The 20233-nt window shown below is 41.9% G+C and overlaps 1 long non-coding RNA gene across 1 annotated transcript in view; it reads left to right on the top strand.

Moving 5' to 3' along the window:
• Window positions 1-19971, top strand: part of LOC141500477 (uncharacterized) — a 36260-nt gene extending 16289 nt beyond the window's left edge. Inside the window, exons 2-4 of the long non-coding RNA XR_012471939.1 lie at window positions 16149-16238; window positions 17014-17248; window positions 18816-19971. This is a non-coding gene — a long non-coding RNA (uncharacterized LOC141500477). The remainder of the gene's footprint in view (window positions 1-16148; window positions 16239-17013; window positions 17249-18815) is intronic.
• The last annotated feature ends 262 nt before the right edge of the window (window positions 19972-20233 follow it).

Genomic DNA, 20233 nt, shown 5'->3' with positions numbered 1-20233 from the left:
TGACTCTGGAGGAGAAAGTAAGGCTGGTGACTTAGCACAGCACCGCCTCCCTCCAATCCAAGTGCTTGTCATGGCATCACCTCCCTGATGTTTTGACCTTTGAGAACAAAGGAAAAAACAATAACCCATCATGGTGATGTTTTCAAGTAGGACCAGCTGGTAACCTTAGGCTGCCCTCCCTTACTCTCAGGACTCTTAAGAACAGTTGCATTATTTTACCTGGAGTGCTAACCCAATTAATGGTATCACCAGAGCCCAATTTGTCAGTATGTCAGAATTTCAGCTAGGGTTTTCCCAGCTTCCACACATCTCAGGGCACATGGAGTCTCAATTCTATGTCACCCTGGTTGGCAATTGCCTTCCTTGCTATTGTTCCATCTCACCTCAAGTTAGGGACAATAGCTTAGACTTTGAGGGTGACAGGATGAAATTTGAGAGTGAAGGGTTGGAATTTGAAGGAGAAATGGTTATTATTATTATTATTAATAATAATACTTAGTAGTCATATTATAGTAGACTCAGCATGCTTTCCAAATTTTAAGGTACTACAGAAATATCAGTTAATACTATTATCATCATCATCATCATCATTAGGGAAACCTCTAAATAAATTATGGTAGCAGTCCATGCCAGAGGCAATGAGGTCCTGAACCATGGTGATGGCAATAGGATTGGAGTAGGATTGGTTGTGATAGATCCTTTTCTCAGATTTGTGCCATTCACATTTGATAAGCATTCCATGTATATCTCAACCCAAGGCAATGAAAAAAATATTAAAGCAGCACAGATCTCTGGGGCCCTCCTAGAAACTTCCTTCCTAGTTGACATAGAATTATAAATGCCTGCTCTTTGGGTCCCTCTTTTCAGGCAGTTCTGGATTCGCTTAAACTACGATCTTTTAGCCCACATCTCCCCATCTTGTTCCCATGACAGTATGGGAAGCATGGTTAGATACTTTACAGAATGTTAGGCAGATAATTTCTATAGCATTTCCTTTATCTATCTCTTTGGTTATCCTGTCAAAAAAGAAAACAAGGTTAGTCTGATATGTGATGATCTATTCTCTTTTGGGAGGTAGGGGGTAAGGAGGGGGTCATGAAATTAGTCTAATTATACTCAAGCCTTGATTGATAGCACCTCAGTGTACCAAACTCCTCCCAATGCCTTCCTTTCCTAGGGGTCAGAAAAAAGTACCCATAGCTCACTACACTTCACATAAGTTGTTCTTCCTTGTTTCAGTTCCATGGAACAAGATATCCCCCATGCCCTCACTTTCTTGCCTCCTTTTGTGAGTTAGCTACCCCCATTAGATTGGAAACTTCTTGAAGGCAGGGGCTGTCTTTCTTTTTATTATTCTTTTTTTTTTTTTGACAAGGCAATTGGAGTGAAGTGACTTGCCCACAGCTAGGAAGTGTCTAGTGACTGAGGCTGTATTTGAACTTAGGTCTCCAGACTCTAGGGTCAGTACTCTAGTCACTCTGCCACCTAACTCCCCCTCTTTATTATTTACATCTCCAGCACTTAGCACAGTGCCTGACACATAGTAGGAGCTTAATAAATGTTTATTGAATTTTGATTTAGTTGTCCTTTTATGATGCCTTTTCTTTTACAAATCATTTCATGATGAATTAATCACTTCCTTCACATACACATCCCCCCAAGATGAACCTTCTCTTGTGACAATGAAAATTTTTTTTCCTTTAAGCAAAACCAAGTGACATAGGGACTTCAAGTATGCACATACAACATTCTATACCCATAGCCACCCACCTCTCTAAATTATTTCCTGATCAGTTCTTGTTGAAGCCATTCTGGCTCTCTGTGATTCCTACTTCTTTTTCTATAAGTTCACTTATGATCAATTTAATAATAAAAGTGGAATTTTTTCAGGAATTAAAGTCTCCTATTGACTATTAAAGTCAAATTCCTTGACCTATAGTTTGCAAGCTCCAGTCTTTTCTCTTTTTTGAAAATAGGGACATTGGCCCTGCTCTGGTCTCACTGTGGTATTCCTGTACTCCATGATCTTGTAAGAATGTTTTGGTTAAAAAATACTTTATATATATATATATATATATATATATATATATATATATATATATGAATCACATTCATTTCCAAACTGATCCCTTCACCCTTCCTTCCTAGTAAGCTGTACTTTATAATAAAGATTTAAAAAGAAAGAAAAAGCTGTTCAGTAAAACAAGCCATCATATTATTGAAATAATTAGGGTTATATACTTATCATTATATATATGTAATAGATATATATATACATATAACATTACAGATATGCATATATGTATACACATAACATTTCTAGTATAATTACTATGCTGAGTATACACAATACTTTACAACCATAGCTAGGTGGTGAAATGAATAAAGTGCTGAGCCTGGGATCAGGAAGATCTGAGTTCAAATATGTCCTTAGACACTTACTGGCTATATGACCTTGGGCAAGTCACTTGACCTCTGTCTACTTCAGATTTATCAGCTGCAATATGGGGATATTAACAGCTACTTCCCAGGGATTTTGTGAGGATCAAATGAGACATATTTGACAAGTGCTTCAAATAGGACCTGGTCCATTGCAGGGGCTTAAGTAATACTTATTCCTGCTCCCTCACCCCCACCTTCAATGTGAAGGGCAATGTATTTTCCCAAGTCCTCTCTGGAGCTGAACTTGGTCTTTGATAATTCTGAAGTATTTGGCTTTATTTTTGTTGAAGTTCTTTCCATTCTTTTCATGACCTTTCAGAGATCCTGGGCAATGGCTCATTAACTAACTTCCTGAGTCTTCCGGAGCCCTGTGACTCAGTTCACCTTGGCCTGGTAACTTAAACTCATCAGAAGCTGCTAAGTGCTCTTTCACCATCCTCCCCTCATGAATCACAATGAATAATTTTGGTAGTTGGAGCAAGATTCAGTAGAGGCTTGCCAGCAGCATGAAATGTGCCCTAAAAGCAACTTTTGAAGACAAATGCAATTGGAAGGTAGGAGTGGGGTGAGACCCTGAAACCATCTCAGTGCTATGATGATGAGGCTAGGGAGGGAGTCTTGAGCTAGACTGGGAAAGAGCCTACCTGGGGTAGGTGGGGAGTGGGAAAAGGGTAGCATCTGGTAACTTCCTATTTGAACTAATTATTCTTTCTAAATGTTATTATTGCGCATATATTAATCTGACTGTAGTCATTTAGGGTTTTCTTGGCAAAGATATTGAAATGGCTTGCCACCTCCAGCTCATTTTATAGATGAACAAACAAGGTTAAGTGACCAGGGCCAATAAGTATCTGAAGCCAGATTTGAACTCAGGAAGATGAATCTTCCTGACTCCAGGCCTAGCACTTTCTCCATTGAGGCACCTGACTGCCCATTCTGTCTAACTAGGGCAGGGGCCTAGTAAGGTCAATTGTTTCTTCAGTTGAAGGAGAGTAAGTGCTCTCAGTGTCTTCTAAGTGTTTCTGCCCCAGACCAAATCCCCAATTATTCCATCATAGTGAAGATTTTATTTCCTAACACTCACACACCCCTTTCACCCACCCCTAACCCACCACATGTATGTACATTGCAATCCAGTGATACTAACTGTTCCCTGAAACACCATCATTATCCAACTCTGCACCTTTTCATTGGCTGTTTCTCATGTTTGGTATACTCTTCCTCTTCATCTCCAATTCCTGGCTTCCTTCAAGTCCCAGCTAATATCTCACCTTTTCCAGGAAGCCTTTCCTGATCCCTCTTAGTGCCTGCACCTTCCCTCTATTGACTATCCCCAATTTCTTCTGCATGTACTTATTTGTACAGTTCTTTACATGTTATTTTCTCCATTAAATTTTTTGTTCCTTGAGAGTAAGGATTGTCTATTTCCATTTTTGGTGTCCCTTTACTTAGATTACCTAGCACAATGCTTGAAACAATATAGACAATAAATGCTTATTAACTGATTCCCTCCTTATTTTGAGCATCAGTGCCCTATTATCCATAGATGTTCTCCATTTTCTGTTCTAATGGTTATTCTATTTGGCAAATGAAACAAGCAAATTAAGAATTGAATTTTCTCTATCTTCAGTAATCATTGGCTCACCTACCCCTGGCAGTGGTCCTATGCTTTTTTCATATCTTTTTTCCTCAACATAGCTAAAAAACAAACAACACAAACCCTTCACCCTTAATTTTTCTCACCAGATTCAAGTTCCTTCTCAGTTTTATTGCTGATGACACTTTGCTTAGAGGATCAGGTCCTGCTTTTGCATTCATCACATCTCATTTACCCCTAGTATTTTGCTGTCTACCCTGCAGGTACTTCCTTTCTCCCCAACTAGAACAACATTCTCCTGCCCTGATCAGCATCCCAGAGACCATACTGTCCTCCCTAGAGGAGCGAATTCATTCAGCTTTGTATGAGAACCCTCAGGCTGAGTTGTCTGATTAAGTGAATGAAAAACTCATCTAACCAGTTAGATCAAGCCGGTCCCAATGCTTTACATCCCACTCTATATAACAAGTCATCTTCCCCTGCAGCTACAGTACATGCCCAGATCAATCTTTCTTTCCTAGTCTCCATCCCTCTATTCCTCTATATGTATTGTTTTCTCCCATTAGATTGAAAACTCTTTGAGGGCAAGATCTGTCTCACTTTTGTAGTTATATCCCCCTGTACCCAACAGCAGTCTGGCTTGAAGCAGACACTTGATAAATACATTTTCATTCATTCATTCATTTGTCATTTTTTTAACCTGCCCTGTGTCTTTTGTGGATGTCTTTCTTAATCCTAAATTGGTTGATGAGTTCCCTGTATAAACATATTGATCTCATAAGACAACTCCATCTTTTTTTTTTTGGTCTTGGAATCAGTTTTCTTTGTATCTTCAGAATGGTATTGTTGAGCATCTCCTATCTCTCCTGCACTGACTTCTGTAGAATGTCAGTCCCCAGTGTCCAGCCTATCTTTCTAAAATTTAGGGTTCAAGTGAGATCATGTTCCCATTTCCTCTCCTTGACTATCATAAATTCTAAGATGAAAGGGTCACTTCTTTCCAAGGGTCACTTCACCAGTTCCTCCTTTTTTTTTTAATAAGAATCAGACTCAGGGGGCAGCTAGGTGGCATAGTGGATAGTGCAGCTGCCCTAGAGTCAGGAGGACCTGAGTTCAAATCTGACCTCAGACATTTTAATAATTATCTAGCTTTGGGCAAAGGGTTGGGCAAATCACTTAACCCCATTGCCTTGCAAAAACTAAAAAAAAAAAAAGAATCAGATTTAGAATAAGTTTCTCATGTTGGTTTTTCTACCTTTTCTGAATGTTTCATGTTTGTAATATCATTCTTGAGAATTTCTAATTCTTTGTGGATCTTGCTTGCCCTTTAGATCATGCAATATTCTTCCTCAAAAACCTTTGAAATCTACTTTCCTTGAGGTTCAGCTGTATATTAGATACCTGGCTTTCAGCTCCATTATAAATTCTAAGGTGGAGTGGATACTTCCCTCCACAATTCTCATCCTTTTGACTTCAATAACTAGTTTCTCCTTATTGGTCATACAAAAGTATCATTAAGGAAAGTTAAGAATTTGGATGCTGGACAGGCCTGGTGGCAGCTATGTCTCTGCTACTGGGGAAACTAAGGCTGGTGGACTTCTTGAATTTGGTAACTCATTAGATTGCAATCTCTTTGAGGGCAGGATAGCCCTAAATCCTGACTGCATGACCTCAGTATTCAGAATCCCCAAGGCAGGGTTCCATATGGCTACCAAAGGAGGGGCAGTACAGCCCAGGTCAAAAATGGTACTAGTCAAAGCTTCCATCCTAATCCATAGTGAGGCAAGCCCATAAGTATCCACTGCACTTTACAGCCTGAGAGATAAATGGATATAGAAAGGAGGAGATAGATGAAGAAGAAGAAAAAGAAGAAAAATCAGCTATAGATTAAAGCTACCTGTAACTATTACATCTGGCTTCCCTGCAGGATTTGTGATCTGTTTCCCAATTCATCAGAACCAGTGAAGTAGGAAGGACAAGAATTATTACTCTACTCTACAGAAGAGGACACTAAGGCCCACCAAAGTAAAATGACTTGTCCATAGTCACACAGTGAAGCAATATCAAAGCAAGACTGGAGCATGGTTTTTTAACTAAATCCAACTTGCTCTTTCCACTATACCAGGACACCTTCTGTAGAAGCTGACTCTTGCCTAGGCTCCTCTGGGGCTGCTCCCCTCAGGGTCTCTTCAGGGTAGGTTGATGCCAAGGCAGGGAAAATGCCTGTGAGGGAGGTGCCTTGGGAATACTGCTGTCATTATCTTCTGAGTCTCAGTTTTGTTCACAAGTCAAAACTAGAAGGGGCATCATCTCTAAGGACTCCCCTTGGGCTCTAAGCCTATGATCTCTGTCTGTTTTAATAGTTCTCTTCTCTCAGCACTCAATTTGGATGCCACCTCCTCCATGAAGCCTTTCCTGATTTCTTCATTTTAAGAGGACAAAAAAGAAGGTCTGGAAAGCTAAAAGATCTTTTCCAGAGTCATAAGGGGATAGGGGTGGGGGTGAAAGTCAGGTTCATCTGATGCCAAGTCCAGGATTCTTTCCTCTGTACCACCTGATCTCTCATCTCTCTCTCCTCTTCCTTACAAATTAACCCTCCAGTTCTGCTTCTTTCCCTCTCTCACTGCCATGATGTGCCCTCCTTGGTGGGCAGGATAAGGACAAGAAGGGGTCATGGCAACAGGATGGCCAGCTTCTGTAGTTCCTATACACTCTTGTGGTAAAGGAATTTACAGGCTGGGTTGTTAACAGCTTTGGAGAAGGGGCTCAGGAGGGTCCCTCACTGCTGTGTGATTTCCTCTTTCCCTGTAGGGGATTCAGCTTTCTTTCTCTTCTTCTAAATTTCCCCTGCTGGGCCACCCACTCCTTCTCCCTGGGGCTCAAAACTCCTCCTCACACCCACTGTGCTTTTTAACTAGTTCATAGGATATCATCTCTTTTGTATCCCCACAAAACACTGGAAATAGATGGGGGCTGGAATTATTATGCTCATATCAGAGATAAGGAACCCTGTTTCCTCAACTTTACAAAATAAGGGAAAAAATTGGGGGGGGAAGGGAAGGGAATTGTTAAACTAGATGGCCTCAAAATCTTATGCTTTCTGTGTGTTGACATTTTTCTCTTCCTTCTATATTATCTCAGGTACCATCAGGTAATAATAAGAATTCTCACAATCACTTGAGAGAAAGAGCCTGGTGTTAACAGTTCCCCACCTTAGATTTTCCCACAGAACTTTGACGGACTCTGTCCATTGTCCCATCTCACTCTAGCTTGTTGTAAAGGGAGATTGAGCAAGGCAGTTCTTAATGGGATCCCAGAATCATAGGCTTAGGACTGGAAAGAACTTCAGAAGGTCTTTGCTCTAACCTTTCTGACTTTCAGATAAAACTTAGGCCAGAGATGTGAGTCACTTATCTATGATCATGTATAATAATAAAATAATAATAATAATAATAATAATGGTGGGGATATGATAAAGTAACATTTATATAGTACTTACTTTGTAAAGGCTGGGTGTGCAGTAGATAGAACACTGACATTCAGGAGGACCTGAGTTCAAATTTGACCTCAGACACTTGACTCTTACTGTGTAACTTTGAGGAAGTTACTTAATCCTGATTACCTCACATCTAGAGTCATCTCCAATTCTGTTCCATAACTGGCCACTGGACCCAGATGACTCTGGAGGAGAAAGTGAGGATGGTGACTTTGCACAGCAGAACACCCTCACTCAAATCCAATTCACTTGCTTGTCATGGCATCACCTCCCTGATGTCATGGTCTTCTTCAAGAATGAAAGACAACTTTAATTGGGGAATGGCTTAACAAACTGTGGTATATATATATATATGTATTGGAACACTATTGTGTTATTAGAAACCAGGACAGGGGGCAGCTAGGTAGCACAGTGGATAGAGCACCAGCCCTGGAGTCAGGAGTACCTGGGTTCAAATCTGACCTCAGACACTTAATAATAATTACCTAGCTATGTGGCCTTGGGCAAGCCACTTAACCCCATTGCCTTGAAAAATCTAAAAATCTAAAAAGAAAAAAGAAACCAGGAGGGATAGGAATTCAGGGAAGCCTGAAAGAATTTGCATGAACTGATGCTGAGCAAGATGAACTTTAATGGACTTGCTCATTCCATCAGTGCAACTATCAGGCACAATGGAGAATATTATCTATATCCAGAGAAAGAATTATGGAGTTTGAACAAAGACCAAAGACTATTACCTTTAATTAAAAAAAAAAAACCCTGTTATCTTATTAAAAAAAAGAAGAACGAAGGACAAATAACAACAACATTGTGTAGGATCTTATGCCAAGCACTTTGCAAGTATTATTTCATTTGATCTTCACAGCAACCCTGGGAAGTAGGTGCTACCATTATCCCCATTTTACAGATGAGGAAACTGAGACAAATGGAAGTTGGTACTTTGCTCAACTAGTAAGTGACACTGGATTTGAACTCAGGATTTGAAATTCCTGACTCCAGATCCAGTTCTATATTCATGTTGTTGTTATTGTAGTTTTAGTATATTAATGACTCCAAGCCTTTTTTCCCAAATTACATGACAAGATAATTTTCAACCATCATCCTTTTGTAAGCTTTTGAGTTCCACATTTTTCTACTTCCCCTCTTTTCCTTCCTCCCTCCCCTCTGATATAGGTCTCTGTATCCATTTTGCCTACACTAGGAAGCCCATTGCACCATACAGCTCCATCTCTTGTTTCAAGGTCACTTACAGTGGAGTTAGACTTGGGATGAACACTTCACCTATTAGGCTTCAGAGATTGGGTCTTCCTCTTGCTGCTTGGTTTCCAGAGAGATCCAAATTGAAGGAGTTCATAATAATTCTGCATTTTTATCAAAATGAACTGTGGAAGTGGGTTCCTTTTCTTTCTGAACATATGGGAATCCTGAGTTACAATGCACTATGAGATCCTGGCCTTAAGTCAAAGAATTATCAATAAGATCATTGGTCTTTGCTCCATTCCATTCTACAGATGATATGAAAAGAAAATGACTTGCCCAAAGACACACAAGAAGACAGAGGCAGTGATGGGATTTGAATCTGGGTCTGGGGTTCTTTTCTACCCTTTCCTCAATCTTTCCATCCAACCTGGGAGTGGATGGGAAGGGAGAGATTTCAAGCAGAGGCTACCAAGGTCTTACCTGATAAAGTGGTCCCTGGATCAATAATGAGAATTCTTATAATCACTTAAGAGAGACAGCCTGGTGTAATAGTCAGGGGACTGACCTGAGAGTCTGGAGGACCTAGTCTCCAAGGTTACCCCTGATACAACTTGCCATTTATTCAACTGCCTCTGCCCAAGCCTCTTTCTTAAACCTCTCAGTGCTTCCCAAGAAAGTCTCCTAGACAATAACTTACAAACAAATTGTGATTGCATGAGTTGGGACAGTTTCCTAACCCTGTAGAAAAGACAGAGCAGTATCCAACAAAATGATAATGGCTTACATTTATATAATATTTTGCTTTCCAAAGCAATTTATAAGCATTATATCATTTAATCAAAAAACAATGTCCAAGAAGCACTGCATTACCTCCCTGCTGAGACAGGGAGGGACCAATGTGTACAAAGTGTGACGGCTGGGACAAATTTCCCTTTCCACACACAAAAAAAAAACCATTCCGGTCTTCTCAAATGGAACTACTTTGCACACAGGCAGCTTGCAATAGTTAGTTTGAAGTTTGGGGGACCTGGGTTGGACTGTGTGACCATGAGCCAGTCCCTTCACCCCAGTGTTTTTCAATTTCCTCATCTGTAAAATGGGGAGACAACAAATACAATTCTATGATGGGGCTGTTAGCAACGAGCTGTGTGAACCTTAAAAACACAACAGAATTGGGAGCTGTTCTTGCCCCATATCATGGCTACCTTGGATCCCACCTAACACAGGAACCCATGCTGGTCGACAAGGACCTCCAGACTGAGGCTGGTCAGGATCCAGTCCAGTCCCCAAAGCCAGTCAGGAATTGTACCAGCATCTGGGGATCCGGCATGGTAAAACTGTCTGGGGCTCCCCAGAAGTCACCTCCCCTTTCAGACTTGGAAAGAGATGGCAGAACATGGAGGGAGGATTCATCAATATGGCCAGTTTGCCATCCTTCCAAGGTCTCCCACTCTCTTGGGGTCCCCCCCTTAAGAAGGGCCGACCCCCCTGGCAGGGGATGCGGGAAGGGGCTGGGCTGCCCGGCAGACCAGGGAAGGAGCCGGCTTGTCTGCTATCGACCGGTTCACTGCCTCGTGGCGAAGCTTTTAAATCTGCCCGCCCCTTTCCCTTGGCGCTGGGGAGAATTCCCTGGCCCCCAAACAGGCAGGGAAGAAATGAGACTGAGGGCTTCCCTCAATCGCTACCCCCCCCCCAGCTCCCTGGAAAGAAAGAGAGCTCAGGAAAAGGGGGGTGGGAGGCAGCAGGAGAAAGAAAGGGGAAAACCACCCAGCTTGGATTGTTAAGGCCTGGAAAGAAAAACTGGCCCCGCTGGGGCAGGAGTCAGTCTCAGACTTCTGGAGTTGGAACCCCTGCCTTCCTACCTACTGTGACCTTGGGTGAGTCATTTGACTTCTCTGGGCTCAGTTTCCTTAACGATAAAACGGGGATTATAATTCCTGTACTACCTTTCTGAGAGAGGTGCTGCAAACGTTATACTTGCCATTTATTCAATCAATTAGACAAACCGGGCAGTTGTCACTGAATTACACTTATTGGATTCTTTAGTGTCTACTGCACTACCACAGGCCACTGTCTCTGTTCTTTGTCCTCTGTTCTTGAGGAGGCCTTAACGGGGAAGTGATGCCATGACAGCTAGGGAATTGGATTCAAGGGAGGGCTAAGTCATCAAGCCTCGCTTTCTCCTCAGGAGCCATCCAGGTCCATCGGCCAGATATAGATCAGGATTCCAGAGGTGCCCTGGATATGAGGAAATCAGGGTTAAGTGACTTGCCCAAGGTCACACAGCTAGTCAAGGTCAAATGTCTGAGGCTGGATTCGAACTCAGATCCTTCTGACTCCAGGGCTGGTGTTCTATCCACTGTGCCACCAAGTGCTTAACATGCAAAGACAAAACCCAAACAGGTCCTGCACAAATGGAATTTACATCTGGGGTATATAATATCTAATCCCCTAGCAAAACTCTTCCCTTTCTTCCCCCATCCTCTCCCATTTCTCACATCCAATAGCAGTTGAATCCCCAGAGAGTAGACTACTACTCCCCTCTGGGTTCAAGAAACTGGGGTTACCCAATATGGCCCCCATGAGACTTTTCCCATCAATATCAACCAGTCAGACTTGAGTTAGCTTTTTTTTTAAGTTTTGTTGAGGTTTTTTTGGTAAGGCAATGGTTAGCTTTTAGAAAAGGGTTTTTATTTACCAAAGTAATATAGTAAGAACAATTGGTGCAAAATAACTTCTTCCTAATGTCTGAGGCAATTCTCCCACAAGTGCACAAAGAATGTACTCAATGGGAGTGGGGTTCTATTTGTAGAAAACACCTATATACAAAGGATAAATTTATAACTCTCTTGTAACTGAAAGTATTTTCTTGTGTTCACAGCCAAGGGGTGATCCTTAAATTTTCTTCCTGTTATCTGTCTGTCTATCCATCCATCTATCTATCTGCTTATTTGTGTGTGTTCTTGGCATGTCCCACCCTGCCTCTGCTTAGATACATGGACTCCTACCGGTTCAGTCTCTTCAACGTCATAGTCAATGGGGGAGGAATGAGTGTAAGTCTTGATCTGGGATCTCTACCTCTCCTTGATTGTCTCTCAACCCAGCTGCCCTCTCAAGCAGCCACAAACTTTCTCGAGGCACTCCTAAGCCAAAAGCCTGGAGTTCTATTTCAAATTGGACATCTCAAACTGGATGTCTAATGGACCTCTTAAATTTAAAATGTCTAAAATCTTCCCTCTTCTCAATTTCCCTATTACTGTTGAAGATACCACACCATCTCCCCTGCAATCCAAGCTCAAAAGTTAGTTGTCATTCTTGATTCCTCACTTTCTTGCACCATCCTGCCCCCCCACCCCCAACCCAATCTGTTGCCAAATCCTGTCAAGGAAACCTTCACATCATTTTTCCCTTATAAGTCTATTTCTCTCCTTGTACCCTGCCACCGATCTGGTAAAAGTCCTCATCACATCACACCTGAACTCTTAAAATAACCTGCTGGTTGGGCTACCTACCATAAAAATTTCCCTATTCTAGTTCATCTCACTCTCAGCTGTCAAAGGGAACTTCCCAAAGTGCAAGTCTCTATCACCCCCCTACTCACTATAGTCCAATAGCTTCCTAAGACTTCTTCTCAGCTTTCAAAGCCTTACCCACTCCTCACTTTTCCAGGCCCCTTATATCTTATATCTCCCACACCCACATACTTCTTGATTCATCCGCATTAACTTCCTTGTTGTTCATCGAACAAGAAACTATACTTACAAGTGCCTGAAGGGAAATAATGTATAAAAAAGTCTGGAAAGGTAGATTATGGCCAGATTGTGAATGTCTTTAAATGCCAAACAGGAGAGTTTGTATTTGCTCCTAGAGGTAATAGGAGGCTACTGGAATTTTTTTGAACAGGTAAGTGACTTATTTGTGGATAAAAATATTCATCCTCTGATGGTGAGCCTTCCTGAACCCACAATAACTAGCCTTGGTTCTCACTGTCTGGGTTCTGTCTGAATCCTTTCCATTCTGGGAGGACCTAGTTTAGCTTGTGTTATTCTGATAGAACTTTTGAGAGCCTGAGATCACAATGAGGTACCAAAGAAGGATCTGGATAAAGGGGCCTACCTGATATGTTCCAAATATCCCCTCATCTTTTTTTCTTCCTACTCCCTTTTTTATTTTCTCTTTCTCCTGATATTTCCCAGGATCCATCACTGGTGACAAACCAGATGGAGAACAAGCTGGCCCCGAGGGAAGACTCTCTCCATATGGCTGCCCTGGCAACTCCCCCCTCTCCTAGGGCCTGGGTTGGGCTCAGAAAGGCAGTATTCCTAACATGATAGGGAGATCCTGTCTGCCAGATCAGAGGACCTTCTATCCTATCCTTAGTTTTAGGATTAGGAAACTTTCATGCGTCTCTGTGGAAGCAGCATTCTTTGTATACACAAGACTTAGCTTGCCCTACAGAAGCTACTTAATAGATATTCATTGACTGGCTGACATCAAAGCCACCCTATCTTTAGAGGAACATATGTACCAAACCTGTTGACAACCCTCTCCAGGGGATGGGGCAGCATTAGAGGAAACAGCAGCCTATTGACAAGAGTGATACCCTTGTTTCATCTTCATCCTAGCAGAGAAGGCAGGCCAGATATGGTGATGCTGGGAAGAACTTAAGTTTCAAACTGAACTCTGGAGCGATTTGCTAGTTTCTAATCCCTCTTGTTGGGGCATCAAACTCCTAGACACAAACCCAAACCTGAGCAAAATCTAGCTGAGGATCATTTGGGGAAATTTCTCTCAGTCCCTCACTTTCCTTGGACAATTAGTTGATAAAGACTTGTTGTTATTGTTGTTAAAAAGTCTTCCTCATTTGACTCTCGTCCCTACTTCCACTATCTGAATTCTGGTTATAGTAGTCATTCATCTTGAGTTTCTCCCTTCTCCAATTCATCCTTCACATGTTGCCATAAAAATTTTTAAACATTCCACTGTGATCACATTACTCCTCTGCCCAAAGTTTTTCATTGGATTCCCATTACCTGTCAAGTGGAGATAGGTATATGGATAGCGATATACATAACATATGAGGGGCGGCTAGGTGGCGCAGTGGATAAAGCACCCACCCTGGAGTCAGGAATACCTGGGTTCAAATCCGGTCTCAAACACTTAATAATTACCTAGCTGTGTGGCCTTGGGCAAGCCACTTAACCCCATTTGCCTTGCAAAAAACCTAAAAAAAATGCAAATAACATATGAAAGATGGATAGGTAGATAAATTGTTCATGAAATTCTAACTATGTTCTAATTTCCAGTGATACACAGATACAAACAAGCAAGATAGTCTCTGCCCTCAAGGAGATTACATTTTAATGGAGGAAAGTAACACAAATGGCTGTTGGAAAAGATAGAAAGGGAAAATAGCATCATATGGAAGTTGTTTTTTAATTCCACAAATATTTAGCTCCAAAAAGGTAAGGTAAAAATCCACCAGCCAGTGCCAATGGACCAAAGGTAGAATCCAAGTGTGGTTGGAGGGTGAAGAGGATGATGATCAGTGTGAATCAGGAAATGTCATAGAGTCCTGGTTCTGGACAAACTCATCTATTAGAGCCAGGGCACTATTTATCCTGTCATTCAAGGTTCCTCACCCTCTGGCTCCTATTTACTTTCCAAGCTGTATCTTATATTCCTAATTCCTACCAAACTGGACTAACTGACCTCTTATATTAATCCTACTCTCTTGCATCTCTTGCCTTTTTTTTTCTCACATTGTCCTTGAGTCTATAACAGAGGTACATACCCTGTTCCCTCTTCTCTGTCTTTTTTTTTTTTAAATCTCTTCCTTTTGAAATTGCTCCCTCCTCCAAAGGCTCAGCTCAGGTGCTACCTCAACTGTAAAGCTTTACCTGACCCTAAGGCTGAAAGGGATCTTTCCCCCCCTTCTCTGTTTTCACAGTACTTTGTCTGAGAGAAACAATATGGAGAAATAACTATAGAAGGAGGGTTCATTTTAAAGACACATTGATATCGATCATCTTCAAGTCTGGACTGACATTTACAATCCGTGTGGCCATTTGGAAATCCTTTCACACTCAGATACAGATAAATGTCCAAGTAGATAAAGTACTGATCTTGGAGTCAGGATTCAACCTCAGATACACACTGACTGTGTGGCCCTGGGCAAGTATCTTGACCTTGTATTGCCTTAGATTTCTCATCTGTAAAATGTAAAAATAGCACTTAACCAGGGTGGTTGTAAGAATCAAATACAATAATTTTGTAGAGTACTCATAGCATGGCACATTGAAAGTATTAATAAATTTTTATTTCCTTTCCCTTTCTTCCCTTAACCTCTCAGGTATACCATGCCTTCTTTCTTCCTACCCTCCCTCATCCCCCCCCCAACAAAAGCTCTTAAGATCATAATTTATAGATGAGTTGTTGATCTCCATTGGTGGAGGGAGTTTTCATATCGACAGTCCCTTATAGATGAACTCTCAGGTCCAGCTCTCCCTTCCAAATAACAGTAACAAAAAAAAAAAACCTTGTTTATACCTCTCTTTCTCATGTATCGTATCCCAATCTGCCTTGTATCAGAGTTATCTGTATAAGTGTCTTGTCCTCCAAACTAGATATTCCTTGGGGGCTAGGATTGTATCTCCTTTCATTATTCTACTCTGAAACTATACCAGTCTTTCTTTGTCTCTCTAGGGTTTAGTCCAGTGTCTGGGACACAGTAGGTCTTTAATAAAAGTTTGTTAGTATGATCGAAGGGAATTTTACAGAGAGTGGCCTCAACTCCCTGGGGAAATGCTGTGCCTCAATCTTCTCTTCAGAGAAATGGGATCAAACCCTCTTCAACCCAGGTTTCCTTTTCTACCTCCCAGGAATTAGCTCTGAAGAGGAATAAATGTTTGGAGGTCTCCCAGAAAAGTAAGACTGGGGTTGGGGTGGGGGCACTTCATTCGTTCTCTGAGCCAGCTGCAATGATTCCCAGTCCCACTCGAAGCAGAAAATGGAGACAGAGGGAAACTACAAGAGACTTTCTGGCCAGGAGTCTGTAGGCAGTTTCTTCCCATTACCTTCCCCAGCTACCCAGTTACTACTCTTGCATTGTTTCTATTGATAAACATTTGCCTCCCTAGGGTTCCAAGGGCCTGATGAAAGATCTTATTAAAAATCCCAGCAACTGTCAAGCCAGGAATGAGAGACAGCATGCAAAGAGGCTTGGATCCCGAGGCAGGAGACTTAGTTTCTAGTTGGGTGACCTTAAGGAAAGCTCTTTTTACTCTCTGGGCCTCAATTTCCTTCTCTGTAAAATGAGGGACAAGATGATTTCTAAAGGTCTCTTGCATCTCAAAATCCAAGAAATGCTCTAAAGAGATTGATTTATCAAACAATAATTCATTCCCCCTCCAGTTAAGCTGGGGAGAGCCTTGAATATCAACTAAGAACACTGGATGGAATTAGAACCCTGACTTTGCTGATTCCTGACCTGGGTGACCTTGGGTAAGTCCTTTCTTCTCTCTATGCCTGTTTTTTTTTTTCCCTGTAAAATGGGGGTGGTGGAGGAAGCCTACAAATCAATGAATTCTTAGGTTTCTGCCCAGGGTTCTATGGGTCTATGACCACATCTTTCCAACCTTAGTACAGATACCCCCCTCCTCTAAATGACCCCCCCTTTATCCTGCCTCAAGGCTGGCAGCAGTTCTTCTGTTTATAGAATGAGCCTGGGGTGTTGGCAAGTTTAAAACGCTCATTAAGGCCGGAGTTATTTTTATAGATTAGATTTCCTGCTTCTTTGCTTTCCCCACCCTCTCTGGCCCTCCCCCTTTTCCTCCCGCCGTATTTATTTGAGTTAGGGAAATAATGAGGTCCCTGAGGTCAGAACAACAGAACTGCATTCTAATCAAAGTATTGCTGTGGAATTAAAAAAATATAGAGATATCTGTGCATGAGTGAGTGTGTGTGTGTGTGTGTGTGTGTACATATACTGTTTAGCTAGCCAGCTAGCTTCCCCCCTTCTTCCTCCTTACTCCCCCCACCAAAAAAGAAGAAAACACACCATCATATAATCCCTGGCTTTTTTTTAAAGCTGCTACTGACCAGCTTCTGCAGAAGAAATAAAATTAGGTTAGGCTTGGATTTTTTTGTTTTTGTTTTTTTCTGTTGGTTCCCCCCCAAAAAAAATTTCTGGAAAGGGAGAGTAGGATTGAGGGATGTTCTGATCTCTTGCAATGGATGGGGGAAGGGTCAGTGTATCTCCTTCCCTGTTCTGTTCCAGAGGCTCTGGCCAATGATACCAAGGCTTGCCAATCCCCAGGTGCTCTCTGGAGCTGGGGAGTGAGGGAAAGGCTCCAAACTACCCAGCAAGAAGTCATCAGTTGTCATAGAACATAAAAGTTTGCCCATCTGAAAGGACCTGAAAGAGACCTCTCTGAACCTCAAGTCTCCTCATCTGTAAGATGGAGCTAAGAATCTTTATCTCACCTGATCGACCTCTCAGTGGGTTGTTGTTGGTATGTTGAGGCATAATACGAGTTAGTGGTGATAGAATCTGTATCATCATCATCATCACTTCAGTCCAGTCTTTGATTGGCAGTCACGGTTTTGAACATGTCTGTGCTTCAGGGCTCTGACACATCCAGGGCACAAGAGAGGGGTTGCTTCATCTAGAGGCAGACTGGGAAGAATTAGCTAAAGAAACCTTCCTTATTAGCCAGGTGTGTATGGCCAAGCTGCTTCACCACTGACTTCAATTTTCTTATATGAAGGGAAATAGGATAGAGCAGAGATCAAAAATAAAACGGAAGTAGTCCTTCTCCTCCCCATGGAGACTGCCATCCCAGAGCTTTACCTCAACATTCTCTGGAGGTATGGAGGCTTTCATTCCTATCCCTACCTGAGGTAACTACACCTGAAGTGGGGCTGATTACTTTCTCCTATGCCTTTGGATGATCCACTTCTGTCTCCAAATGGCCATGTGACTCTGCTGCAAGATGCTAAGATGTGGGTGGGGTTTAGAAAGGAGAGTTCCCCACACTCTCCTAGCTATATTCTTCAAAAGATGCAAATCACTCCTCAAGAGCTGAAAGCTTCCTTAAGAGCTGAATACTTCCTCTATAGGTGGCTCTTTACTTAACTTTCCAAGTGACTAGCAATAACACACTCTGAAAACTGCCCAATTTTTATCAGAGGCTCCCCCCACCCCACCATCCACCTACTCTGCCTGTAAATAATTGCTTGGCTCCCAGAGCATCCCTTAAGTTGCATGGAGGTGTAGAAATACACCAAGGTCCCCAGTCTGGGTTAATGGGTTCTTAATAGCTCACATTTCTATAGTATTTTAGAGTTTAAAGGCCTTTACTTACCACAATCTTCTGAGGGAGATTAGTAACCCAGAGAAAAGACATTTAAAATTTGCAGAGTTCTTTACAGATTTTATCTCATTTTAGCTTTCTCATTTGGGGTGAGGTAAATTACTCTAGGTCTTGTTAATCCCCCCATTTTTCAGATAAGAAAACTGATGATTCTCACCTTAAATGACTTGTGCAGGAAATCACAGAATTAATAAATGGAAGAGGTGGTATTTGAACCCAGGTTTTCATGCCTGTAAGCCAATCTTTTTGTCAACTCTTGCCTGCTGCCTCTTTTCACATGAGGCAGGAAGTGAAGCAGCTTGCCCATGGCTACTAAAGGAGGTCTCTTTAAACCTAATTGCCTGGCTCCTGGACAAAGCAGACCCAGTAGAGTTAATAGAGAACCATTTTCTCTATTGTCCCATTTTCTCTAAGTATTTTCAGAATGACAGAGTATTTTCCCCATAGAACAAATATAATTACTATTCCCATTTTATGGGTGAGAAAACTGAAGAATAGAGAGGTGAAGTAACCTGTTCAGTCAATTAAATCACCAAACTTGGATTTGAATCCATGCTTTCTGACTCCAAATCTAGAACTCTTCTCATTATGTCACTTTAATCAGAATCAAAATTTCTGGGATCAATTGACCTTTGGCCCTTCCCTGAATCTTTTGAACCTCCCCCTCATCAGTTCTTTGGGAATTAATTTTTTTTTTTGATCAAAGGAAATTGTGTGATGGTAAAAGAGAAGAAAGAAGAAGCAGACGAGGAAACAGAAGAAGAAAGAAGGGAAGAAGAAGAAGAAAGAAGGGAGGAAGAAGAAGAAGGAGGAGGAGGAGAGGAAAGAAGGGAGGAGGAAGAAGAAAGAAAAAAAGAGAAGAAGAGGGAGGAGGAGGAAGAAGAAGAAAGAAGAAAAGTAGAAGAAAGACGAACACTATATTTGAAATCAACAGACCTGGGTTTGAAAATTCCCTTCTTACCTAGGTGACCTTGGACAAATCCTTTCCTTTCTCCAGGTCTCATTTCCCCACAGTGTAAAGAGAAGGTGGAACAAGATGTTGTCAAAAGCCCTTCCAGCTCTATGCCATATGACCCAGCGAGGAAGGGGAGCCCAGGGGGCTGCTGACTCATCCAGCCCCTGCCCCTCCCAGCTCAGCTTCTCAGATCTTGCCTATGGATTGAGCTCCATAGCCCAGTGACATTTACAGAGTCTTAGGCCAGGATTTGGCGGCCAGCAGTGGTGAGGGGCTGGGGGCCTAGATCCACGGAAGCTGCTAGTGTTTGCTGTGGGGGGCTGGGAGCTGCAGAGCCTTGCCCTCACCTACCCTGTGCTGTTCAGTGCTGGGGGCTAACCTATTTACCCAGAGCAAATATGACACTAGGCTGGTCCACTCACAGCTCCCCCCAAGCCCAGCTAGCTTCTACTCTCAATTTATTGCATCTCCCCTCTCCTCCCCTCCTCCTTCCCCAAGGCTTCCATTTCTCTCCCTTTTTTCTCACTCCTCTCTCCTTTCCAATTTTTCACTTTCTCCCCATCCTCTCTCCACTTTCTTTTCCAGGCTTCTCCAATATTACTATCTTCTTCCTTTCTTTGGTAAACTCAGCTAAACCCCGAAGCCCTAATTCATTCAATTAATCTGTGATCTATTGGGTATTTATGGAATGCAGCCTTTCACTAGCTATGTGGCTGTGGGCAAGTTGCTTAATCTCCATTCCTCAATTCCTTTTTCTGTAAAATAGAAAGAGCACCTATTATTGTGAAATTCAAATGAAATTATAGCATTTTGTAACTCTTGAACTCTATAGAAATATTAGCTATTATTGTTGTTGTTATTATTATCATCATTATTAAAAATAAAATAAATAAATAAAAATAAAAATAATAAATAAAAAATAATCATCATTATTAAAAATCAATGTAGGGGGAAGTTAGTGGATAGAGCACCGGCCCCAGAGTCAGGAGGACCCGAGTTCAAATTTGACCTCAGACAATGATTGCCTAGCTGTGTGACCTTGGGCAAGTCACTCTTAAAAAAAAGATTTTGAGTTTTATAATTTTTCCCCCTAATCTTACTTCCCTCCCCCCACTCCCACAGAAGACAATTTGCCAGTCTGTACATTGTTTCCATGGTATACATTGATC

This window comes from Macrotis lagotis, chromosome X (assembly GCF_037893015.1).
Source record: "Macrotis lagotis isolate mMagLag1 chromosome X, bilby.v1.9.chrom.fasta, whole genome shotgun sequence".
NCBI classification, from domain to species: Eukaryota; Metazoa; Chordata; class Mammalia; order Peramelemorphia; family Peramelidae; genus Macrotis; species Macrotis lagotis.
The sequence above is the reverse complement of the archived record's forward strand: the minus strand, read 5'-3'. Positions and strand labels throughout refer to the sequence as shown.